This window comes from Oncorhynchus masou, chromosome 10, assembly GCF_036934945.1.
Source record: "Oncorhynchus masou masou isolate Uvic2021 chromosome 10, UVic_Omas_1.1, whole genome shotgun sequence".
NCBI classification, from domain to species: Eukaryota; Metazoa; Chordata; class Actinopteri; order Salmoniformes; family Salmonidae; genus Oncorhynchus; species Oncorhynchus masou.
Window position 1 is genome coordinate 22,704,880 of NC_088221.1, and position 27,612 is coordinate 22,732,491.

Here is a 27,612-nt window from a genome sequence, read left to right on the forward strand (position 1 = left end):
GAGGAGGAGGTAGAGACAGGAGAGAGTAAAGGGTAGGTAGGGGAAGGGAGAGGAGAGGAGGAGGGGAAGGGAGAGGAGGAGGTAGAGACAGAGGAGAGTAAAGGGTAGGTAGGGGTAGGGAGAGGAGAGGAGGAGGGGAAGGGAGAGGAGGAGGTAGAGACAGGAGAGAGTAAAGGGTAGGTAGGGGAAGGGAGAGGAGAGGAGGAGGGGAAGGGAGAGGAGGAGGTAGAGACAGGGGAGAGTAAAGGGTAGGTAGGGGAAGGGAGAGGAGAGGAGGAGGGGAAGGGAGAGGAGGAGGTAGAGACAGGGGAGAGTAAAGGGTAGGTAGGGGTAGGGAGAGGAGAGGAGAGGAGGAGGGGAAGGGAGAGGAGGAGGTAGAGACAGGGGAGAGTAAAGGGTAGGTAGGGGAAGGGAGAGGAGAGGAGGAGGAAAAAGGAGGAGCAATCAAAAGGGGGTAGTAGGAAAGGTCTTTGAATGAGACCAGGGAACAAGAGAAGAGAGAGGAAGAGGTTTTCTGGTGACATTCATACATTGACACGTGTGTCTGCATATTTTTTCAAATGTTTACTTTTATTTAACTAGGCAAGTCAGTTAAGAACAAATTCTTATTTTCGATGACGGCCTAGGAACAATGGGTTAACTGCCTTGGTCAGGGGAAGAACGACCGACTTTTACCTCGTCAGCTCGGGGATTAATACCTGTACACCCAGTCTGTTGTCATTGCTGTCGTTGTTACTGTTGTTATGGTTGCTGTAAAGTACAGTAATGAGTATGTTGACAGATTTAGCCCTGATAACAGCTGCAGGGAGAGAGAGCAAATAGCTGTGATGCTGAGTGTTACAGCTTACATTTCACCCATGGATGAACCAGTAATAGTCTTCTAATGACGCTCCCCTGGGTCTGAACCCTCCAGCACACACACACACATACCTGAACACACACGTTCCCTCACACACGCTCACACACACACACGTTCACACACACATTCCCCCACACGTGTGAACGATCACAACCATACATGCACTTACACACATTAAAGCGATACTGGCACTTTGATGTGTTTATTTAACCATAAGCTCATCACAAAGAACATCTATCTGTTTACACACCTCTCCTCTCTTACATTCACTCTATTGTCTCCTCATTCCTCATTCTCAACACTGACAGCACACAAACCCAGAGAGAGGGGGGAGTGAGGGAGGGGGAGAGAGTGAGGGAGGGGGAGAGGGGGGGAGGGGGGGAGAAGGAATAGGGAGGGCGACATGTCATAGAGAGTTCAAAAAGAAGGGTGGGGGTTTCCATAGTGATGAATGGCCCTGGTTCTTGTGGTAACCTAATTGGCATGTGTTTCCAGGCTGGTTTTATTATGATCTGTCCTAATCAAGGTCCAGTGCACTACCTGGCCTAATAACACTGCCCCACCATACTGCACTGGAGGACTGGCAGCTTTGTTGCTTCAGTCTCCTCCTTTTCTTTTCTCATCCTTTACTCCTGTCAGGAACTCTCTCTCAGACTGCTTGATTACTGCAGTTTGATCCAGCGGTGTGTGTGTTTGTGTGTGTGTCCTCTCCTACTGTAAACCAGTTGGTTTAACGACGCAAGCTCCTATCAGGCTGAGCATGTAAACCCTAATTGGGAAATGCTTTAAATAATTTCTAATTAGTACAAGTGTGGTAATAATTGGCTGGGTAATCTGAGGATTAATTAACGTTGCTGTTTGTGTGTGTGTGTGTGTGTGTGTGTGTGTGTGTGTGTGTGTGTGTGTGTGTGTGTGTGTGTGTGTGTGTGTGTGTGTGTGTGTGTGTGTGTGTGTGTGTCCATATCTGTGTGTGTGCGTACATGCATGCCTCTGTGTGTGTGCTTGAATAGACCCTGGGCCTTGCAGCCTTTTAATGGACCCCCAACATCTCAAGGAGGTCTCTGGGAAAGGGAAGCCCAGACAGAAGCATCTTTGTTGGGCTTGTCTTTCTGTGGGTGGCCCCTCCGCTTGGAGACCTTCATTAGTTTCACAGTGGGCATCCACCCCCGCCTCCCATGACCCTCACCTCATTTAACGCCCCCTCCCCCACGTTTCTGGCTAAACAACACATTTTCTTTTACTGTAACCCAATTGGCCCCCATCCTCTCTACTCCTTCTCTCTCTCTCTCCATTTATCCATCCTCCCTCCATCTCTTTCTGTTGTTACCCTTCATCCATCCTCTCTGCTCCTTCTCTCTCTGTTGTTACACTTCATCCATCCTCCTTCCATCTCTTTCTGGTGTTACCCTTCATCCATCCTCTCTGCTCCTTCTCTCTCTGTTGTTACCCTTCATCCATCCTCTCTGCTCCTTCTCTCTCTGTTATTACCCTTCATCCATCCTCCCTGCTCCTTCTCTCTCTTTTGTTACCCTTCATCCATCCTCTCTGCTCCTTCTCTCTCTGTTATTACCCTTCATCCATCCTCTCTGCTCCTTCTCTCTCTGTTGTTACCCTTCATCCATCCTCTCTGCTCCTTCTCTCTTTGTTATTACCCTTCATCCATCCTCCCTGCTCTCTCCCTCCTTCCATCCCCCCTCCCTCCCTCTTCTTCCCTCCCTCCTCCCTCCCTCCCTCCCTCCCCCCCTCCCTCCCTCCCTCCCTCCCTCCCTCCCTCCCTCCCTCCCTCCCCCTCCCTCCTTCCTTCCTTCCTCCCTCCCTTCCTTCCTCCCTTCCTTCCATCTCTCTCTCTCTCTCTCTCTCTCTCTCAGTAGGGGGGAGGTGAGGTAGAGTTACGCTCTTGAGTTGTCTACATCCCTCCACCTGGCCCACCCTCTAATTACTGCATCCTTTCTTCTGAAAAGAAAAGAACGAGGGAGGGAGGAAAGAAGAAAATGACCACTTGTTACCTCAAGCATTGCTTTAAAAACACCCTCCTTTTGAATTGGCCGGAGAATGTGTCGGGAGCAATGAGATGTATCGGATTCAGTTTGCCAGGAATTTTCCTTTTTAAAAATGATTTACCTGGTTTATTTATTTACTTTTGACCTGGTCTGCAAGATACTCTTAACATTGATTTATGATTTACTGTCGCTTTATCCTATGTACAAAACGCCTGTTAACTCCTACAGAAATAAAGGTGCTATCTAGAACCTAAAACGGTTGTTCGGCTGTCCCTATAGGAGAACCCTTTGGAGAAACCTTTTTGGTTCCTGGTAGAACCCTTTTGCATTCCATGTAGAATACTTTTTACAAAGGGTTCTACATTGAACCCAAAAGGGTTCTACCTAGACCTATGGGTACCTACCTATGGGTACAGCCGAAGAACCCTTTTGAGACCCAAAAGTAAGTTTTAGTTCTTGCATTTTCCCATTGTTATATGTCAGTAATCTATAAGGCTACCGCTGGTCCCCTGGCCAAGTTGCTGACATTTAGTGGGCCAGTGGAACGACATGTCCTTCCCCTCCTTTTCCTTCTCTATCCCCCCATCCCCCCCCACTCTTCCTCCCATTCCCTCCATCCTCCCAGTTCATCAGACTGTAGTGAATAGGAGGCTGATAAGCCTTTTGTCTGCCCTGACAATGTCCTGGTGAAAGGTGCTGAGAGACGGGACGGGATGGTTGTTTCTCCTCTCCTCCTTCCTCTGCCTCTGTCCCTCACCCTATCCCCTCACCACTTACCCCTCTTTCGTCCCTGTGTCCTCTCCTCTCACCCCTCTCTCCTGCCTTCTCTCCTCATTCTCTCCACCCCTCTACCCCTCTATGGCTTCACTCACCTCTCTTGCCCCCCCCCCCCACCCCTGTCAACCTCCAGTCCGTCTCCCCACCAGAGACAACTCATTAGGCGACTGCTCCCTGGTTAATTGGCTAGCTGAAAGAAAGGAGCGAGAGAGAGAGAATAAAAGAAACGAACACCCACTCTGTCCTGGGAGAAAGGGAATCGACGTGTATGTTTGTCACAGTGGCAAGCTTTCCCAACAGGGCTGTAGGAGCTGTCAGTATACTGGTGGGATCGTGTCACACTGATCAGGGGAAATGGACTAGAGCTTAGTTAATTTTGCAGTCCTTCTAACTCTACTCTGCATACAGTCTGTTGTGTTGTTATTAAGAAATAACCCTGGCATTTAGAGAAGGAATAATGTGACTACTTTGTAATGTGTAAGGGGGTTCTTATTTCTCTGAACATTTTGAAAGATAACATCACCCCTTAACTGAGAGAATGAATCAAGGGCTCATCAGACAGGAGTAATGTTATCTGTTGTCTGTGTGGCTGTAGAAATGGCTGAGGAGTTATGTCTGGCCGTGTGCTGTAATTCAGGGTGTGTAGCATAAGAGGTCATATATATAATACATGCCATTTATCAGATGTTTTTTATCCACAACAGTACAGGGAGTGGATACATTTTAGTATACTACCCCAGAGGGAATTGAATCGATGATGTTGTAGGTACTGAATCAGTCAGCAGGGGGAGTGCTTCCTCAAGTAGTGTGAAGGCTGTTAGTAAAGCCGTTGACATATCCAGAATATACATTCGTCTAATAATCAACACAACTTTCTTACAAGTCAACCTTATGTTTTTGCCCAAATGTTGGGATGGCCGAGCGAGGTAAAAGTCCATCCTGGAAAGCAATATTCTGGTCTATGAATCGAGACACGGGTTCGAATCATCCTTCTGACACATGTTTTGCCGTTAAAGTTGTGAAATAAAAGTGAGATTAGACATGAAGATCATATTGTGATAGTTACAATAAGCCAAACTAGTGTACTGTAAAATTGAGATCCGCGATAGGCGAAACAGAGCCTCAGACGCACTTGTTTTTGTTTTGAGGAAATGAGCATTCAGCGTCATGTTTAAATATATCATAGCACACACTCTGCTGTTCTATCACAATGGTGTGTGATGATTGTATGAAGTAATATATTTTTTGGTTGTAATATTGCAAATGGACGTGGCAGTTTCACCTCTAAGTGGATGTTTAAAAAAAAAAAATCAAAACTCCATATCAACCAACATGTCAACAGCAGGGGCTGTTGTGTGTGTGTGTGTGTGTGTGTGTGTGTGTGTGTGTGTGTGTGTGTGTGTGTGTGTGTGTGTGTGTGTGTGTGTGTGTGTGTGTGTGTGTGTGTGTGTGTGTGTGTGTGTGTGTGTGTGTGCGTGCGTGCGTGCGTGCGTGCATACGTTGGTGTATGAGTTATTGCCTGTGGTGCTGTCCAGTCCATCCCTACAACCTCCTGTGGCTTCAGTGGGGTAAATTAACTAAGTAAAAATACTACTTAATCGTTTGTTGGGGTACTTTACTTGAATCGTTATATTTTTGACAACTTTTACTTTTACTCCAATACATTTCGAAAGGAAATCTGTACTTTTTACTTTCATACATTTTCCCTGACACCCAAAATCATTATTACATTTCAAATGGGTTTACATATTTTATATAAGCCCTTGTGGGTTTTCAACCTCACCTACACACCTTTTTAACCTTGTTTTTAGTCTGTACTGTTTTGTCTTTCACTTGTCTTCTTAGGTGCAAACAAATACAACCAAAATGCTCAGGCCAGACAGCAAAATGGTCGAATTCATACACTTTTCGAGAGAACATGATGCCATCCCTTTTGCTTTTGATCTTGCAGACTCACTCAACACAAATACTGGGTTTGTAAATTATGTTAGAGGGTTGGAGTGGTGAAGTGTTGGAGGGTTGGAGTGGTGGAGGGTTGGAGTGTTGGAGTGTTGGAGGGTTGGAGTGGTGGAGTGTTGGAGGGTTGGAGTGGTGGAGTGGTGGAGTTTCGGAGTGTTGGAGGGTTGGAGTGGTGGAGTGTTGGAGGGGTGGAGTGTTGGAGGGTTGGAGTGTTGGAGTGTGCCCCTGGCAGTCCATAAATAGTTGTTTTTTTAAAACAAGAAAATCATGCCATGTGGTTTGCTTAATATAAGGAATTAGATTTATAGCACATTTAAAACCAGATACTTTTAGACTTTTACTCAAGTAGTATTCTACTGGGTGACATTCACTCTACTTCAGTAATTAAGGAATCTGTACTTTTCCTCAAGTATGTGTACTTCTTCCATCACTGTGTAAGCCAGCCAGTTGAAATCTCTCTTGGAGAATGACTATAGTATAATATTTGTATAATGATACCAAGGTGACAGGGGTTTGACTATCCATTTAACCCAATGAAACCAGTCAATAGTAAGCTATGACCTGACCATCCCTGTGTCTGGATATAGGGGGATGGTGTCAAAGACCTGTTTAAACGACAAAGAAATATATGACTCTCATTCTGTTTCTCTCCTCCTCCACTCTTCTCTGTCTCTCTCTATAGTGGTATGATAACAGGATCAGTGGCTGGCTGGGAGCATTGGGATGGAGCCAACGGAGAGATGATATGAGAGGAGTCTCTCTCTCCAGATCACAATCCCCCCTCCCTCCTCCCCTTCCATGCCTGCACCTGATGGAGGGAGGATTAAGAGAGAGAGAGAGAGCATTAGCAAAGATTGAAGCTGATCTTTACATTGTCCACTGGCTCTGGTTTAGTAGAGATGACTGCTTCTCTCTCTCTCTCTCTCTCTCTCTCTCTCTCTCTCTCTCTCTCTCTCTCTCTCGCTCTGTTTTCTCCCTCTCTCTTCCCAGTGTCTTTTCAGCACAGAGAGAGGGAGAGGGAAGATTGTTGGGAGGGGAAGAGGGAGATGAGTTCAGCCATAGATTCCATGACCATTGTATGTCAATCATGGTGTGTGTGTGTACAGCTATAGCCCCCTCTCTTTTCCCATCCCCTGGTGATTAGCTGTCAGTGGTGGCCTCTTGCTGAGAGAGCGACAGAGAGAGAGATGCAGTAAGGCCTTGGGAAGGAGGGAGACGAAGAGGGAGTGTGAAAGAAAAAGAGAGATATAGAGACAGATACTGACAGAATGAGATGGTAAGAAGTAGGGACAGGGAGGGAGGGGGCGACAATATGTGGGTGTGGGACAATATTCCTTTTGTACTGCTATACTATGTGCATACTGTCAATCAAATCTTCAGCATCATGTCCGGTGTCCTTGTCCATATGAGAGTACCTACACGTCTTATTCCATATGGCCTCAAGTCTTACAGTAGACAATGAGAGTTGAGACATGTCTATGCAAACATCTTCCTCTCCCTCCAATGTAAGGAATCACAGAGACAAATTCTGATCTATGGTAATCTGGGCTGTCTTTGTGTGTGGATGTGTTGAAAATGTTGTAAGCTGAAGAGTATGAATTTTATGTTTTTATCTTCTCTCTCTCTCTCTCTCTCTCTCTGTGTCCTAAATGGGAGTGTAGAGCCTGAAGCTGCAGATGATCAGGAAACAGAAGAGAACCAAACAGAGAAAGTGACGGAGTGTTAAAACCTCTTTAGATCTCTATAAGAGGTAAAGGATTAAGATGTTGGAACATGGAGAACATGTTTGGGGGAGGGGGGGGGGGGGTTCTATTCATGGCTAGTGATGTAGAGGACTGTAGTAGGGCCAGACAGGCTGTAGGTGAAAACACGGCTTCTCTCCCGCTAACTGATTCCAATATATTAATATCATAGGTCGGCTCATTCTCACGTTGTATAGATATAAGGTATTGCCCAGAGATGGCATATTGTATCGTTTAGGGTACATGTTGACTACGTCTCTCAGATATGATTTATTTCCCAATGAATGTGAGCTTATAGTTTGTCGTTGTTTGATTCTATTCTTACTGAAATATTGAGTGGTTTCGAAGGTTTTGAAAAGAGTGAATTGATGTGATATATGCCATGATTTGATGCATTTACTGTATTCGACATATATTCCAGGTTCTACTGTTTGTGAAATATAGGAACCATGGTCATCTCTAGCTGTAATGTAGTTTACGGAGCAGGGATGCGCTTTGAGGTAAAGATCACACACATCCTGAACGCCTTTTATGTCCCTATGATCCAGTCTTTGAAATGTATGTTTGAAATACGCCGCACACTTCCTTGTTGTGAAATAGATCCGATTCAATTGTGAAATAGATCAGATTCAATTGTGAAATAGTCTCGGCCTCCCTCTCTCAGACGTTCTTGGTTATAGCTGATCCCCTTATACAATACATCATTTTTTAAGATATTCTCCATATGTTGGATCTGTGTGTTGATGTACAGAACGTGGGATCCACTCTATGTCACTGTAGGTGAAGAGCTGTGATATGTGGGACATATTCACCATCCACTGGCTCCACAGATTAGGATCAGAGGCAAGACAGTAAAAACACACAGAGATGGTTTGCAGAGGGTTTATTCATGGAGCATTTCCCAGGTGTAGTTTGTCCTGAACTCTCCATCTAATCCTGTATGAATGGTAGACTATGTAAGTAGCATGAAGTGTACAGGTAATGTAGGGTTACCTTGAGAAGTTATTCTCTGTTCTCCCTCCCCTCTCAATATCTTGAATTATGCTTTTCAATTCCGATAATTTGATGTTCTCTTTGAGACATGCACTCTTCAAAAGACGATCATAACATTGATAAATAATGTACATTACTGGATAAAATTGTTTTACACGAATGACATGTTTGTGTTCTTTTGAGCTCAAGATATGAAATATATTATACTTTTTAACAGCAAAACTATTTACATTGTAAATAAATATGTAAATAAATCATGATCAATTATGAATAATAAACAGTGTATTTCTGGAATCAAAAATCAAGGAATGAAAGATATTAAAGTTGAATTTTAAAGACTCATTACTCATGTAAATGTTTCTCACATCAGACCAACTTCTATTGGACACTGATAAATGTTCCACAATATAATGTTTCTGCGTTATATTCATGCACCGTTTCTGTGCCCGTTTTTGCTGTAGTGGTTTTGCCCCTGTCAAATTAGCCTAAGTCCTGTTATGATACCGTGGGCCCTGTCATGATACCGTGGGCGCACGCATGCACGTGCGGCTGATTGTAGTCGGTTTTGTCAGCTCTTTTTATTATCATTTTTGGACCAAATTAGGCGTGTAACCGCTCTGTGAATAGGTGCGCGTGAGGCTTGCTTTGTTTTGCAGTGTATTATTCTTTGTGTAATTTCCCTGTCTTCTGCACAGGAGAGAAAAAAAACCCTGCAACAAAATCAAATTAAAAATTCTATTGAGAATGTGGCTCGTTATTCAGATGCGCGTTTGCGTCTTTTTAGTTCCTCTAATTTCATCTCCGTCACTATCACAGCGGTCCACGGGGTAATTAGTGGCTTTTACCTACGTCTCCCTAGGAGACTCATATTCTAAGATTCTTATCGCTCTTAGAACACTACATTTTTTGTTAGCCTAAATCAAATCTAATGAAAAACGATGTAAGCTTTTTTTTATATGAAATAGGCCTATTCATTTTTGTCTTTTCTAATCCTTTTTGTGGGTTAAATGTGTATTTCTTTTTTTACTTTTAGGTGATATAGAGGGTTGCTATTTTGGGCGCACATGCCAACATAAAAGGGATTTATTTGACCTTTAAAATGTATCCGTGCATTTTGGCCTAGAGTATCATTTTTTTTTATAGAAGATGGGGGCGGCAGGTAAACTAGTGGCGAGCACGTTGACCTAGTAACCGAAAGGTTCAAAGTTCGAATCCCCGAACTGACAAGGTCAAAATCTGTTCTGCCCCTGAACAAGGCATGTTCCTAGGGCGTCATAACGGAGAATTTGTTCTTAACTGACTTGCCTTGTTAAATAAAGGTAATGAAAAGATGAGTCAGTTATTGTGTAAGCTATTGTCGGTCTTTGCACTATTGTATGTTGAGAGAGAATAAAAACGACGGATAGAGAGTGGGGAATAAAAGAGAGAGAATGAAACGGATGGAGAGCTCGCACGCAAGCGGTGATTATCTATAGCGTGTTGCGGGAACATGGAGGACGATCCCTACTGAGTCCCAGTGGAGTGGCGCTGACACTAGCTGGTTAGGTACGAGCAGCACTTACGGGTTGGTGTCGGTAATTCCGATGATTTTATTGCGGGGTTCATCTCCTAGGCCTTGGCCAACTGCGGTGTGCGCACTGCAATTTAATGATTTCCAACACAAGGATTTAGGGTGAAAGTGAGGGTAGCACTGCATCTCTGTTTTCCACTTATTGTGAATTACAGGTTCTCGATGCTCCCCCCAAAAAACTATCCTTTTCTCTTTCCTTTTCATTTACTGTCTGTCTTTTTGTTCACGAGAGAGGCATAAAGTGCTGTCAGTGGAGTGCATGAAGAACTGTAGCTATAGGCTAAACAATATACAGCATAGCCTTTTTGTTCTCAACAAATTTGACGAAAGTCGTTTTAATGAAGATACACGTTGATTGTTAAACGTCACCTATACCCTAATGATTGTGCGATTTTTTTTTAAATTGTCCTTTTTCTAAACTAGACTAGATCAAATAAAAGTCGTTGTTGAACAAAATAAGACTCATCATTAATCTAAAATTAGTTCAATTATAATATTACCTTTTAATCTAATGCAACTTTAAGCCTTATTTAGCCTAGAAAAAAATAGCTTACACCACCATGTATATATTTTTCACAATATTTACTGCTTTTCTAGACAATTTCCCTCTTAACCTGACAAAAACCCTCTATTTTCTTTATAACAATAATCTGTCTGAGAATAATGTAGGCAGTCCGTTGAATTACACAATGATAGATGAGCTGCTACACCTTCAGTTAGATATGTCAAAGTCTTCCTCAGGTTTCCACAATTAGCTTATGTCAATCAATCCAATGGAAATGGCAAAACAGCCAAATTTGTCACAGTGATTGTTACACGAACCAAACACTGGTGTGTGTGTATATGTGAATACAATACCAGATTATTTAAGAGGGTATTTCTTTCTATTTCAATTTTGCCCAGACATTTCAAACTGCTATCCCCCATGTACCCCTGGGATAGAGGGTGCATGGGGGAGAGAGAAATAATGCCGGGAAATTAGTGTCACTGTCACTTCGGTGTCACTGTTTCTAATTATTGCTTGTCTTGTGTCTATAAATATGGGTGTGGGACACTTCCTGTGAAATGACATGAGGAGGATCCTAGCAGGATCAAAACACGGTTTGTTTATTAATAAAGGTAACGCTGCGTGGTGGAGCTTTATGACCATGCAGACTCTTTATACTGTTTCCCTGACAGACACGGTCTCCATCAGAAACAGGCCTTTGTCACCGTCGCCCCTTAGAATTATCAGACACTCCGAAATACGAGAAAACTGGAGGCAGCCGGACCTTTTCCCAGGACAGAGACTGGCGTCTTATCAGATCAGGATAGAAAGTTTATTTTCTGGAGTAAATCTGGATGGAGGGGGATAAAGAAATGATACATCCCTTATGGACACAAAGAGAGAGGGGTGTGAAAAAATAGAAAGCGAAAGAGAGACGGAGATGAGCTCTCCTAAAGCATATGTGGCTTTAGTCCACCCTGACAGACAGCGGATTGAAAGGTCACCAAGCTATAATCCCTCCCTTCTTCTCCTTTAATCCTATGAGGGTGTCTCACTCCATCACTGGGACAGGACAGAGAAGGTTGTACGCAGCAGGGAGGTTGCTCACTTACTGTTGTCCTCTGATACTGTATGTAGGCCTTTCTGCTGGCTAATTTAAATTAGTTTCATTATAACTGATGAGGCTTTTATTGTGTTATTGTTTTTTTTTTTTTGTGAAAGTTTTCATGATTAGAAGTGTGTGTGTGTTGTGCCTCCCCCAGTCATCACATCTGGGACAAGGAGATCCTTATCATCTCTAGGAGGAAATGAAAGGCTTGGTCCATGAGGTGGAGATATGCTAATGACATGCAGAGCAGTTGGAATGCAGTTCTGTGTGCTATCTGGCTGTGCATTGGGCCACTACTGATTATTGTCTGTCTGGCTGTGCATTTGTCCGCCCTACTGATTATTGTCTGTCTGGCTGTGCATTGGTCCGCCCTACTGATTATTTTCTGTCTGGCTGTGCATTGGTCCGCCCTACTGATTATTGTCTGTCTGGCTGTGCATTGGTCCGCCCTACTGATTATTGTCTGTCTGGCTGTGCATTTGTCCGCCCTACTGATTATTGTCTGTCTGGCTGTGCATTGGTCCGCCCTACTGATTATTGTCTGTCTGGCTGTGCATTGGTCCGCCCTACTGATTATTGTCTGTCTGGCTGTGCATTGGTCCGCCCTACTGATTATTGTCTGTCTGGCTGTGCATTGGTCCGCCCTACTGATTATTGTCTGTCTGGCTGTGCATTGGTCCGCCCTACTGATTATTTTCTGTCTGGCTGTGCATTGGTCCGCCCTACTGATTATTGTCTGTCTGGCTGTGCATTGGGCCACCCTATTGATTATTGTCTGTCTGGCTGTGCATTGGTCCGCCCTACTGATTATTGTCTGTCTGGCTGTGCATTGGTCCGCCTTACTGATTATTGTCTGTCTGGCTGTGCATTTGTCCGCCCTACTGATTATTGTCTGTCTGGCTGTGCATTATTGGGAAAGATCTCACAAGTTAAGCATTTCACTGTACTGTTTTACATCTGCTGTATCGTGTGCATGTGACAATACAACTTGAAAGTTGATACACATGGTCTGAATACCTAACCAGTTAGGGACCTCAAACTTCAATGTGTGACCAAGTTCTACGCCAAATCAGCTCCATCACTTTGTCTACATATGATTGTTCATGAATAGAAAGGAAGCATTCCCTAAAAGTGCTGCTTCATGGTGACAGACAGACAGATGCAGGCAGGTAGACAGGAAGACCGGCAGAATGGTAAACTGTTTCTCTGACATCACCATTACACAGGATAGGGAAAATTGGAAAAGTATTAATGCAAAGTGCCTAGCCTTTTATGGAGTGTGTCATATTGCTATGTGTTAGTGTTATTGTCCTGGAGGGTGTGTGGTGTGTAGCGTGCTGTGAATATAGGTCTGGTCTGCATTGTGGGGAGAGAGCTGGCAGGCGGGCAGCAGGAGGAGATAGTAGTACTAAACCTTCCACTCCCAATCTGGCTGGATGTTCCTCTCTATCATTCTGCCATTTCCATCCACTTCCGCTATAATTAAGTTTGCTGACCCCCAGTCTCACAGCCTTAACTAGGCAATGGGAATTGTACAGCTACTGCAGATCTCTTAGCCTGGTGTGTTTTTCCCATCTCCATCACTCTCCCTCCCCCTATATGTCTCTCTCTGGTCCCTCTCCCCCTCTCAGAGTATATGTGGTGTGGTGGTAATAGAATAATAATAATTAATTGAGTAATTGTGTAGAACACATTAGTTTGCATAGAATTTCCCCTCTCTCATTTTCAACGCTTGATTATCGGGCTATCGAATTGGCTCTACCCCCTCCCTCCATCCACCCTCCATCTATTCTCCTTCACCCTGACTCACACACACACACACACCTATGATTATGTCCATCCTGACAGCGCCAAGGGAAAAACAGCATGCATTAGAAATGTCTTGAGAAGAGAGAGAGATGAAACCAAGTGTGTGTGGACGTTTTTGAGGCTGTCCCAAATGCAGCCGCTTTTCTTGACCTGACCGAACATTTTAATAGTTACAGTTTAAAAAAAAGTTACATTAATTTAGATTATACAGTACATGTAATGCTCTCTTTCCTTACATACCTTATTAATTGAATGAACACCTTTGTGAAGCATGAGATACTATTTCCTGCTAATGGGGACACATTGTACAGATCCATCCAGTCTATGGGAAAAATGTATGAATTAGAATGTCTACTAAGCACCTTTATAATAAAGATATAGACACAATAGAAGGTGATTAATTATAGCCTCAATAGATATAATTTAATTAATTTAGTCTGCACCAGGTTCCACTGGGTTTCTGGGAAAGTTTGTTGAACAGAACAAACTTCACCATTGTTGTTTTATCCAGAGGACGAGGCCTAGAAACCGCAATGCATTTAGGGAGCCAACATGTCCACGTGGCTTCTGCATGACTCAGATAGAAAGAGGGAGAGAATGGGAAAACATCAATTGTTTCTGAACGTCAGAGGGCTCAGGCGGGAGTTGGGCAAACCTCACAGTATAGAGAAGGCTGAGTTATTTAATTAAAATGTTCCTACCAGGATCACTGTTTATCTGGAAGATGGAGAGGAGGGAGAAGGGATGGAGAATGCCTGGGAGGGTTGGAGAAGGTTGGGGTGGTGGTGGTGATGGGGGGGGTAAGAGGATGTTATTCACAAAAGGTAGCATCTCAGACATCCACGCGTTGGTCAGCACCACAAGTAATGGATCACACACGGATGAGTCTGAAGCTGGCATGCACAGTGAATTTCAAGGAAATGTTACCACACACTCATGCACGCATGCGAACACACAGTCCATAATTGGCTGACTGACTGGGAGAACGATGATGAGGCACACGCAGGAGAGAAAAAGGACATCTGCATCACAGTTAATTCAATCATCACTTTCTAATAGCTCTCTCTTTCCTCTCTCATACAGCATGTGGTCTCCTCTCCAGCTCCCATCAACCCCCAGGAGAAGATGAAGGGAGCTTTGAGTCTCTCAGGCGGAAGGTAAGGAAGAGAGAGATTAAGGAGGAGAGACATGGAGAGGAGAGGATTATGTCATATCAGAAGTGTTCCCTTGATGTACCTTCATACAGGAACAGTTGGTGTTCACGTTTATTATGTCCCCCTCTTCAAAATGGAGATCAAAATTTGAATCCGGAATATGTGTGAGACTCATAGGCTGCACGTGGTTATCACTGATACATGTGTCAAGATGTGCTATTTCAAGGGTGTCCCTTTCTGCAGTGCCTCCCATAGTTTTACTGATCACCATATCAAAGGTTCCTGTGTTTAATGATCATAATATGTGTGTATGTACATGCTTGTGTGCCTGCCTGCCTGCCTCTGTGCGTGCTGTGTGTGTCCACCATCTACCTTGTCTCTGTGTGTGTGTCCACACATCTACCTTGTCTCTGTGTGTGTGTCCACACATCGACCTTGTCTCTGTGTGTGTGTCCACACATCTACCTAGTCTCTGTGTGTGTGTCCACACATCTACCTAGTCTCTGTGTGTGTGTCCACACATCTACCTAGTCTCTGTGTGTGTGTCCACACATCTACCTTGTCTGTGTGTGTGTGTCCACACATCTATCTTGTCTCTGTGTGTGTGTCACCATTCGATTACATCCACTGCTATCACTAACAGGATTAGCTGAATGGAAGGCAGAAGTCTATCATTGCTTATTGATCCACTCCGATCCCCATCAGAGGACAGATATTCTCTGGGGAACACACACTCACACACACACTGGGGATTGTCAGCTCCCAGCTCAGGTATTACATTGTATGAGATCGCTGAAGTGTCAAATGAGACACCTATCTCTCCCTATCAGGATAGAGTCAAATAAGTCAAAGATGATCCTGGCCCACCTCCCATCCTTCTTGGAAATACAATTAGCTCCCTCTACATGTCAAACGGTCCTGGATCAATAACTAATCCATTGATCAGTCCGTCAATAATGCTGAGCAACAGTTGATGGGGACTCTCACCTTTCAAATCAAGACGTTTTTAGCCAACGTCAGCATCCCGACAGCATTTTGCTCACTTTTCTTAATATCTGAAAGCAACAAAGCATGTACTTTATTTCCTGCAACCGTCCTAGTCATGATTGTGGTAATGTATTTAGAAGTCCCACCAACCGACCTAGTCATGATTGTGGTAATGTATTTAGAAGTCCCACCAACCGACCTAGTCATGATTGTGGTAATGTATTTAGAAGTCCCACCAACCGACCTAGTCATGATTGTGGTAATGTATTTAGAAGTCCCACCAACCAACCTAGTCATGATTGTGGTAATGTATTTAGAAGTCCCACCAACCGACCTAGTCATGATTGTGGTAATGTATTTAGAAGTCCCACCAACCGACCTAGTCATGATTGTGGTAATGTATTTAGAAGTCCCACCAACCGACCTAGTCATGATTGTGGTAATGTATTTGTGGTAATGAAGTCCCACCAACCGACCTAGTCATGATTGTGGTAATGTATTAAGAAGTCCCACCAACCGACCTAGTCATGATTGTGGTAATGTATTTAGAAGTCCCACCAACCGACCTAGTCATGATTGTGGTAATGTATTTAGTCATGATTGTCCCACCAACCGACCTAGTCATGATTGTGGTAATGTATTTAGAAGTCCACCACCAAGTCATGATTGTGGTAATGTATTTAGAAGTCCTAGTAGTCATGATTGTGGTAATGTATTTAGAAGTATTTATTGTGGTAATGTCCCCACCAACCGACCTAGTCATGATTGTGGTAATGTATTTAGAAGTCCCACCAACCGACCTAGTCATGATTGTGGTAATGTATTTAGAAGTCCCACCAACCGACCTAGTCATGATTGCGGTAATGCATTTAGAAGTACTACCAACTGACCTAGTCATGATTGTGGTAATGCATTTAGAAGTCATGCCAACCGACCTAGTCATGATTGTGGTAATGCATTTAGAAGTCATGCCAACCGACCTAGTCATGATTGTGGTAATGCAATTAGAAGTCCTACCAACCGACCTAGTCATGATTGTGGTAATGCATTTAGAAGTCATGCCAACCGACCTAGTCATGATTGTGGTAATGCATTTAGAAGTCATGCCAACCGACCTAGTCATGATTGTGGTAATGCAATTAGAAGTCCTACCAACCGACCTAGTCATGATTGTGGTAATGCAATTAGAAGTCCTACCAACCGACCTAGTCATGATTGTGGTAATGCAATTAGAAGTCCCACCAACCGACCTAGTCATGATTGTGGTAATGTATTTAGAAGTCCCACCAACCGACCTAGTCATGATTGTGGTAATGTATTTAGAAGTCCTGCCAACCGACCTAGTCATGATTGTGGTAATGTATTTAGAAGTCCCGCCAACCGACCTAGTCATGATTGTGGTAATGCATTTAGAAGTCCTACCAACCGACCTAGTCATGATTGTGGTAATGTATTTAGAAGTCCCACCAACCCCCCAATATAAACGTCACTTTACATCTTACCGTCTTTGGCACAAATTAATTCATGAACATTCTATTGTTGTTGTCTGACATCAAACTTATCCTTGTCATTATGGCAAGTATGAACCTGGTATGAACACCAAAAGGACAGTCTGCGTGACATCGAAGCAGCCTTGTCCAAATGGCAATGTTACCTGCTCTATTTCTTTCACCAAAAAAAACAACTGTTTTAAAATGTATTTACAATATGTCAATCAAGCCAGGCAACTAAAAGCCACTTCCTCCAGACAATGTTTTGGTTGGTTGCTAACGGTAGCTTGTTAGCTTTCTAGCTGCAATAGCCAGCTCATGTAATTAACAGAACACATCTGTCTACGTTTTGGGTTTACCTTTAGCCATTATTTTATTCACCGTAACAGGAAAATTAAGTCCCCCAAAAATATTTTCAATAAGTCCAAATTAATTTATTGACCTAATTGATTTATTGTGTTAGAGGTTTCATGATGCTTGTATCTAAACCAAAGTAGATAATTTTAAAGATTGTTCTATACATCAGTTGGGGTCTCTAGAAGCTTCAATATGAGGTCCTAAACCTAACATAAAAGTGCATCATTGTAGCTGTTTTGGGCTATTATAGTCAAAATGTTTGCTATGGGGTCATTTGAGCCAATGGCCGTGGGTTAAGCTATTGGTTGAGCCAATGGCAAGTTGAGCAAATTTAATTGTTTTCTTCCCAGGTGTAATTCAAGGCATTTTCACTGGGATATGAGGTAACAACAGGGCCTGGGCAATGTGTTTTAAAAAAGTAGTTGTGAAGCTTGTGTTAAAAGATGCTTAAAATTATTAAAATAGTGAGTGTGATTGTGTTGAATTGTGTTTGGGGAATAAAGATGGACATGGTTTTATAAAGGTAGTGGCAATATTTAATTCAGTACAGAAATATATAGGGGGCTTAATTTACCCCATACCCAGGGTAAGTTGTGCCGAGAGGCCACTTTTTTTTGGACAAGCTATATTTTTCAAAAATGTCATGTTTACATGAATTCTGATTATTTCCAGGGATACACAACATCCTGAAATATATGTAGATAGTTTTATTAGAAAAAATACCCTATTTCCCTTAACGGAGTGATTCTGAATGTAAAACATTGTTCAACTTACCCCACTCCCCCCTATGCCAAGCTGCTAACATACTGTTGTGAATGTGATGAAATGAAAGCAGGGCATTTCTGTCAGATTTAGCTTGCTCTCACATCAGGTTACCATGACAACGGTCGCAACAACGGGGTCAAAGTTGAATGTCTCTTGCTCAGTTGCAGCAAGCAATGGCAATATAAAAGGTGAATGCCGACAAGAATGTGGGAAAAAATTGTCTGTTTGGAATGGGAATCATATAAACATGCCCAATGCTTTTTTCAGGCAACATACCGCTAATCTTATGTGAATTAGGTATCTCGCTCCAACCTCTCAACACAGTGAATAAAGCAACGGTTACCAGGGAGAGGGGGAGAAGAGAAGAGGGGTAGAGTGGGGAGATTGGGAGATGCACAATGACGCCATTGGTTAAACCAATTGAGACAGACTCAAAATTAAGACAGAATTCACACGACAATCAATATTCTACACTTACACATCTCCATATTTTATATATTGTCTATACAGTGTAGGACATTTAGCAACCTAAAAGCCCAACTTTGGTAAAAGGTAGGACAGTGATGGGCCTATTAGTTGGAAAGATCAAGCTTGCTTACACATAATTTGAGTTCATTTGTTGACTGCTGCCATCTTCCTTTCTTCAGCAATGATGTCCTACCATAATTCCCTCCTGTCAGCTGAGTCTGTGTGAGCTGTGTACTGTACGAACAATGGGAACATCAAGAGGGCAGAGATAGATAGAAAGAAAAAGAGGAGGTGCGGGATGATGGAGAGAGAGAGAGAGATAAAGTGAGTGTTCTAGAAAGAGAAAGAGAGGATGATAATCTGTGCATTAGCTGACAGCAGCTCGCGCTCCGTGACTCAGGTGTCAGAGGGGTGAAAGAGGGGGCCGATGCAAATGAGAGAAATTAATAACACAGTTGGCTGTTGAGAAAGAGACACATACTGTACGAGGCGAAGCCTCAACGTGTTCCTCTGGATGCAGCCGTGACAAGACCAGAAGAATTAGTCCAATTAAAATGTGTAATTGCTTCGCTAATTCCCCCTGTTAATTTCTCTCTGGGTGCGCAGAGGGGTGATAGCATAATAGGCAGAGCATTTTTAACCCCTCGCCTCTCCCTCCTGTCTTCTCTCTCTCTCTCTTTCTCTCTTTGAATAGCTCCTCTCTGCCCCCATGCCCATCTGTACCCCCAACCGATTTCTCTATGGAGTCTCCAAACGTCTCCTTTTGTCTTGTCCTTCTCTCAGAGTAGGTTGTTACCAGACTGCTTCATTTAACCCTTTCCTGCAGTCAATGACCAAAAGCACCCTCTTTGGCCTCATGGGTGGAATGTAATTAATATTCTTCACAAACATTTAATAAAAACAATGAAAATCCTGTGTTTCTATTTCAAACAGTTTTGTTATATTTCAGTCTTCTATGATGTATATAAAGTGTAATATTGGGGTGCAAACTCAAAATGTAATACATTTCAACTCTATATCTGACATGGTACAGGTGTCTTCTTTTTAAAGCCCATAACCATGTGTGAGGTGTATACTTTTGTTTCAAAGTAGATTGGTTTAAGACGACAAAGAATCACTCTGTGTGACCCTGATTTAGCCCACTGCAGAAAAAAGGAAAGCCGCAGAGAAAGAGACAATACAGTTCGTGAACCAGTAGTGTAGCCTAGTAATGATTGACATTTTGGTGGGATTTCAATAGATATATTTATTAGAGTGTGAATAATTGAAACAGAATTTATCTTGTGACTCCGCCTGAAAGGCAGAATATGCTTTCAACTTTCAGGAAAAATAACCAAAACATGACATTCCGACACGGTGATTTGAGAGACAAACAAGTGGGTTTCCATTGTTGTTAGTTGAGGAGAAACTTGCCACTTTGTAGTATGTCCTTGAGAATGAAGCTTTTAGCAACTCACCTTTCATCATTGCTTACTGTGGCTATGCCTTACAAAAAATACACGGCAAATTTGCAATTTGACATGTGAAAAATGCATTTTCAAATGTGAAATTGCTGTTTGCACATGTTGAGCTTAAACTCACATGTGGAACCATATTTTCACATGTATTCAATTTAGTGTTCACATGTTAACACCACCTTTTCACATGAGGAAAAAACATGTTTTCAACTCATGTGAATTGCAGTTGCACGTGTTGAATTTGCAGTTTCACATGTTAAAAACGTTCACATGTGAAAAAGCGGATATGCAATTTCAGGTGAAAAAAATTCTCGTGAAAATGTCACGTTCACATATGGAATTGCATTTTCATATGTTGACAACTATCACTTGTGAAGATCATATTTGCAGTTTCACATGTAGTACCAGTCAAAGGATTGTACACACCTACTCCTTCAAGGGTTTTTCTTTATTTCTTTACTATTTTCTACATTGTAGAATAATAGTGAAGACATCAAAACTATAAAATAACACATATGGAATCATGTAGTAACCCAAAAAGTGTCAAACAAATCAAAATATATGTTAGATTATTCAAAGTAGCCACCCTTTGCCTTGATGATAGCTTTGCACAATCTTGGCATTCTCTCAACTAGCTTCATGAGGAATGCTTATACAACAGTCTTGAAGGAGTTCCCACATATGTTGAGCACTTGTTGGCTGTTTTTCCTTCACTCTGCAGTCCAACTCATCCCAAACCATCTCAATTGGGTTGAGGTCGGGTGATTGTGGAGGCCAGGTCTTCTGATGCAGCACTCCATCACTCTCCTTCTTGGTCAAATAGCCCTTACACAGCCTGGAGGTGTGTTTTGGGTCATTGTCCTATTGAAAAACAAATGATAGTCCCACTAAGCACAAATCAGATGGGTTGGTGTATTGCTGCAGAATGCTGTGGTAGCCATGCTGGTTAAGTGTGCCATGAATTCTAAATAATTCACAACAGTGTCACCAGCAAAGCAACCCCACAACATCACACCTCCTCCTTAATGCTTCACGGTGGCAACCACACATTCAGAGATTATCCATTCACCTATTCTGCATTCCGCAGTGACTGACCTTCATGTCTTAAAGTAATGAAGTAATGATCGACTATCATTTCTCTTTGCTTATTTGAGCTGTTCTTGCCAGTTTACCAAATAGGGCTATCTTCTGTATACCACCCCTACCTTGTCACAACACAACACAACTGAAAGGAAAGACATTCCAAAAATTAACTTTTAACAAGGCACACCTGTTAATTGAAATGCATTCCAGGTGACTACCTCATGAAGCTGGTTGAGAGAATGCCAAGTGTGTGCGAAGCTGTCATCAAGGCAAAGGGTGGCTACTTTGAGGAATCTCAAATATAAAATATATTTAGATTTCTTTTAACACTTTCTTGGTTACTTTGTGATTCCATGTGTGTTATTTCATAGTTTTGATGTCTTGACTATTATTCTACAATGTAGAAAACAATACAAAATAAAGAAAAACACTTGAATGAGTAGGTGTGTCCAAACTGGTACTGTAAAAGAAACTAACTTTCACATGTGGCATTGCAAGCTCACATGTGGTGTAGAAATAGTGTTATTCTCCTCACATGCGAACAGGTGGTCTTAGCATGTTGCAGTAGCAATGTTTCCACATATGAAATAGCTCATTCTGTAATGCCATTCTGTAAAAAGGTAACTTAGCCTACCTGAGTATAATAATTCAAGTGCATTAAAAAGAATCATGTTGTCACGTTCTGACCATCTGTGGTGTGTGTTTTCCTTGTTTTAGTGTTGGTCAGGACGTGAGCGGGGTGGGCATTCTATGTTGTGTGTCTGGTTTGTCTATTTCTATGTTTGGCCTGATATGGTTCTCAATCAGAGGCAGGTGTTAGTCATTGTCTCTGATTGGGAACCATATTTAGGTAGCCGGTTTTGTGTTGGGTTTTGTGGGTGATTGTTCCTGTCTTTGTGGCACCAGATAGGACTGGTTTGGTTTTTTCTTGTTTTGTAGATTGTTGTACTTTCATCTTTATTAAAGATGTACAAAACTAACCACGCTGCATTTTGGTCTGCCTCTCTTTCCCCAGAAGAAAACCATTACACATGTATATTTCTGAGCCATCCATTCAGTGTTACTGCTGCAGATGCACTTCTCTCTTCTTCATATGTTGGTCATTGACCATTGGAAGAAGCCCAGGGAAAAGAACAGAGAAGATAGCACTCTGTGTCTCCTTATTTATCATGTTTAACATGTTACAATTAGCGCTGTCGGAGCTAATCTGTTAACTCAGGTTAACTTTCAATTTTTCTTTGCATTGTCTGAGTGTTCGGAATACTCTGAAAACAACCGAAATACATCATCTATACACCTAAAAATCAAAAGTTGACTTTGAGGTTAAAGAAAGTGTTTATACATTCACCTGATTTTGCTAACCATTATCTTGGACAAAATCAAGATGCCAATATTCTTGTAATGCTTTTTGTAATAAAAAAAGCATCAATTACAGCTCAATTTGTGCAAATTATGAAGCTGCGATTAGTTGTGATTAATCATAGCAAATCCTGCGATAAACTCAATTACATTTAAAAAAAAATAAGTTGACAGCCCGAGTTGACATTAAAATGTGAAAATACACATGTGAAAGTGTAGTGGACATGAGCTGATTATAGTTGCTTATGGTCACGTGATCAGGAAGCCCCGACTAGGACTTTAAAATGAGTGTTGGTCCTCTTAGGGAACCCGGTTTCTAATTCTGCTAGTTACAAAAACACGTCAAATGTTGAGAAACCACATCTGAATCATGTGAAAAATGCACAAATGTTGAGAAACCACATCTGAATCATGTGAAAAATGCACGTGATACTTAACATGTGTCCGATAACCATTTGTTTTGTGAATGTTTTTAATGTCAGTATAATTTTTTACATTTTCAATTTTTCACGTGATTTGTCCACACGTGTGTTCACAGGTGTCCAGAAACCATGTTTTTAATGTTCTTTTCACTACATTTTTTTTTCACTACATGTGTTTTTTTCGTAAGGGTGTGTGCATATGTGTGCTGTCTGTCTGCCTGTCTGGTACCATGGTGTAAAACATAAACCACAGCACAGTATATCAACAGGTGCTATCCTTTCATAAGACCAACCTAACAGCCAACAGCACTTGAAATCTGTCAGTTATCTCTGCCAAACCAAGAACCCTGTCACGCCTACTTCCGCTCATCCCCTCCGGCGTTCGACATCGCCGGTTTACTAGTGTGTCGGCACTCTCATTGCTTCTCTCCCTCCCTCAGTGAACACTTTGGATCAGAGCCTGAACCCATGGAGGTAGGGGTCACATGCCTCCCTGCGGTGGCGCGACGCACGCAGATAACGACAGCTGGGGCTCTGTCTCTAATGTGGTCAAGGAGGGCTCCAGCTCTAGCGGTAATCGACACATCCCAACTCGGTATCCACGAGAGCAGAGGGACAGTCATGTGATCTTCCACCTCCTGGGGCAGGTGTGAGTATCCCCTCTTCATCACTTTCTGCCAAACCCTTTTTGGTGTTGATCACACTAGTTGACTGTACCTCATGTACTGTTTCTACAGCATTAGTGGATTCCCGTGCCGTGGTGAACTCCAACAAGATTTCATCTGCATGACCACTTCTCCTGCGTCTGCAGGCTTCTTCTTTGTGGAGGGTTACGCCCATGTATTAATTACAGAGGACTCAATGAAATCCCCACCAAGTACTTTTACCTTCTCCCGTTGGTGCCGGCAGCCATCAAACAGCTCCTCGGGCCATGTTTTTTACCAAGTTGGATCTGCGGAGTGTATACAATCTTATCCCTATCCAGGAGGAGGATGAATGGAAGACAGGTTTTAGCATGATGTCTGGTCACTATGAGTACTTGATGATGCCTTATGGATTAGCCAATGCTCCGTCAGTGTTCCAGGCATTCGTCAACTAGGCATTCTGGGACATGCTCGGATGCCAGGTGTTCGTGCATATCGAGGACATCCTGGTCTACTCGGCTACCATGGAGGATCACATCGCTCACGTCCGAGTAGTGCTGGAACGCCTCCTGGCTGACCAACTGTTTGCCAACGTTGAGGAGTGACAGTTTTCTCAGGAGGCTGTCTCCTTCCTTGGCTACCAAATCAGCCTGTCAAGGAGTGAAGATGGTGCACCTGCGCTTCATCATTAAGCACCCCTGGACTCCATTATCTCCCCTTTATCTGGCACTCCCTTAGGTTCCTTCCCCAGACTGTATTGTTTCTGTTGTTCATGTCTAGATGCTGCTCCTACACTGTATTGTTTCTGTTGTTCATGTCTAGATGCTGCTCCTACACTGTATTGTTTCTGTTGTTCATGTCTAGATGCTGCTCCTACACTGTATTGTTTCTGTTGTTCATGTCTAGATGCTGCTCCTACACTGTATTGTTTTTGTTGTTCATGTCTAGATGCTGCTCCTACGCTGTATTGTTTCTGTTGTTCATGTCTAGATGCTGCTCCTACACTGTATTGTTTCTGTTGTTCATGTCTAGATGCTGCTCCTACACTGTATTGTTTCTGTTGTTCATGTCTAGATGCTGCTCCTACACTGTATTGTTTCTGTTGTTCATGTCTAGATGCTGCTCCTACGCTGTATTGTTCCATGTTATTTAAAAAAAAATATTAAACTTACCACCTGCATCTCGACTCCCAGTGTCTACGTTACAAACCCTCTATGTGGTTGATCCCTAAGCTTTTACAGTAGGAATCCACAGGTTGTGTAGTACTTGAGTTCAAAGTGAAAACACTACACAAGAATTAGGGCGACGACCTGAATTTGATGCCCACGACCTGAAGATTCCTGCTTGAAATCAAATCAAACTAGAGAACAGTGCAATAAATGGGATTATAATGATTGTTCCATCAATCACATCTCAGGAAGTAGCTACCCACATGAGCAAGAGAGGACGAGGTAAATAAAACAAATGATCTCGTGTCCATTTTCTTGTGAAAAAGTATGACAGTAGTTTGCATACAGTGCCTTGCGAAAGTATTCGGCCCCCTTGAACTTTGCGACCTTTTGCCACATTTCAGGCTTCAAACATAAAGATATAAAACTGTATTTTTTGTGAAGAATCAACAACAAGTGGGACACAATCATGAAGTGGAACGACATTTATTGGATATATTTTATTTTTTTTAACAAATCAAAAACTGAAAAATTGGGCGTGCAAAATTATTCAGCCCCCTTAAGTTAATAATTTGTAGCGCCACCTTTTGCTGCGATTACAGCTGTAAGTCGCTTCGGGTATGTCTCTATCAGTTTTGCACATCGAGAGACTGAAATTTTTTCCCATTCCTCCTTGCAAAACAGCTCAGTGAGGTTGGATGGAGAGCATTTGTGAACAGCAGTTTTCAGTTCTTTCCACAGATTCTCGATTGGATTCAGGTCTGGACTTTGACTTGGCCATTCTAACACCTGGATATGTTTATTTTTGAACCATTCCATTGTAGATTTTGCTTTATGTTTTGGATCATTGTCTTGTTGGAAGACAAATCTCCGTCCCAGTCTCAGGTCTTTTGCAGACTCCTTCAGGTTTTCTTCCAGAATGGTCCTGTATTTGGCTCCATCCATCTTCCCATCAATTTTAACCATCTTCCCTGTCCCTGCTGAAGAAAAGCAGGCCCAAACCATGATGCTGCCACCACCATGTTTGACAGTGGGGATGGTGTGTTCAGGGTTATGAGCTGTGTTGCTTTTACGCCAAACATAACGTTTTGCATTGTTGCCAAAAAGTTCAATTTTGGTTTCATCTGACCAGAGCACCTTCTTCCACATGTTTGGTGTGTCTCCCAGGTGGCTTGTGGCAAACTTTAAACAACACTTTTTATGGATATCTTTAAGAAATGGCTTTCTTCTTGCCACTCTTCCATAAAGGCCAGATTTGTGCAATATACGACTGATTGTTGTCCTATGGACAGAGTCTCCCACCTCAGCTGTAGATCTCTGCAGTTCATCCAGAGTGATCATGGGCCTCTTGGCTGCATCTCTGATCAGTCTTCTCCTTGTATGAGCTGAAAGTTTAGAGGGACGGCCAGGTCTTGGTAGATTTGCAGTGGTCTGATACTCCTTCCATTTCAATATTATCGCTTGCACAGTGCTCCTTGGGATGTTTAAAGCTTGGGAAATCTTTTTGTATCCAAATCCGGTTTTAAACTTCTTCACAACAGTATCTCGGACCTGCCTGGTGTGTTCCTTGTTCTTCATGATGCTCTCTGCGCTTTTAACGGACCTCTGAGACTATCACAGTGCAGGTGCATTTATACGGAGACTTGATTACACAGAGGTGGATTGTATTTATCATCATTAGTCATTTAGGTCAACATTGGATCATTCAGAGATCCCCACTGAACTTCTGGAGAGAGTTTGCTGCACTGAAAGTAAAGGGGCTGAATAATTTTGCACGCCCAATTTGTCAGTTTTTGATTTGTTAAAAAGGTTTGAAATATCCAATACATGTCGTTCCACTTCATGATTGTGTCCCACTTGTTCATGATTGTGTCCCACAAAAAATACAGTTTTATATCTTTATGTTTGAAGCCTGAAATGTGGCAAAAGGTCGCAAAGTTCAAGGGGGCTGAATACTTTCGCAAGGCACTGTATCATGTGAAATATAATGGTACATTTTAGATAAACTCCAGACCAGCCATTAAATTGACAGCCTCTATTTTGTAAGCTAGCTGGCCTCTGACATTCGCCCTAGCTTTACTATCAACTGGCTAGCTTTATCAGGCAGCGAGAAAAATGCCCATCTCAATTTCACTGCAAATAGATTAACTAGTTAAAAGTAAAATGGTGACAACTTGATCAAGCTTATGAATATGTAAAACTGTTTAAAAGGTAGTTGTTGTTCTGAGCAACTTGAACCAGCACTGAAATTTGAGCAGTGAGGTTAATTTCTTCCCCCTCTACTATTTTCCTCAGGTTGAAGCACATCCCCAACACTCAGACAAATGTGAAGAAGCTGGGAACCTCCCAGCCATCATCTTGTTCTTGGAGTTTATTCACAAGGTCAGATATAAATAGATCCACACATGTTATTCTCTATCATGCAGAGTTCTCTATCATGCTCATTCAATAATAAATGTGGGTGATTTCTGTCCCTGGGGGCTGAACTGTGTGTAATTTATTTGTTCAATTTAGACCACAATTAGTTGAATGAGGTGTTAGTGAAGTGCTGGAACAAAAACCTGTTCACTCCTGTGTAAAGAACTGGCTGTCTTGACTTCAATTGACTCAATACAGTTACCATTTTCTTTTGTTAATCTATGGAGGTTTGTCATATGATGAGCCTGGTGGAGATGGATACAAACATACTCCATGATAGGACATTTCCCTGCATCCAGCTTCAAATCAAATCAAATCAAATCTCGAGGCCTGCTACCAGCAGGAACATGGAGCACTCCATGTCAGTGTCAGTAAGTTATGCATATACAGTGGGGCAAAAAAAGTATTTAGTCAGCCACCAAATGTGCAAGTTCTCCCACTTAAAAAGATGAGAGAGGCCTGTAATTTTCATCATAGGTACACTTCAACTATGACAGACAAAATTAGATTTTTTTATTTTTTTATTTACAAATTA

General features: G+C 42.4%; 1 protein-coding gene and 1 long non-coding RNA gene across 2 annotated transcripts in view; both read left to right on the forward strand.

Moving 5' to 3' along the window:
- arhgef7a (Rho guanine nucleotide exchange factor (GEF) 7a) overlaps window positions 1-6,425 on the forward strand; it is an 89,374-nt gene extending 82,949 nt beyond the window's left edge. The window contains exon 22 of the mRNA XM_064976295.1: window positions 6,278-6,425. The gene's annotated coding sequence lies outside the window, so the exon portion shown is untranslated. The remainder of the gene's footprint in view (window positions 1-6,277) is intronic.
- A 221-nt stretch (window positions 6,426-6,646) lies between these two features.
- LOC135546949 (uncharacterized) lies at window positions 6,647-27,069 on the forward strand. Its single transcript, XR_010456644.1, has 4 exons — window positions 6,647-6,871; window positions 7,257-7,345; window positions 14,388-14,461; window positions 26,955-27,069. It is a non-coding gene; the product is annotated as an uncharacterized LOC135546949 (long non-coding RNA).
- Window positions 27,070-27,612: the final 543 nt, after the last annotated feature.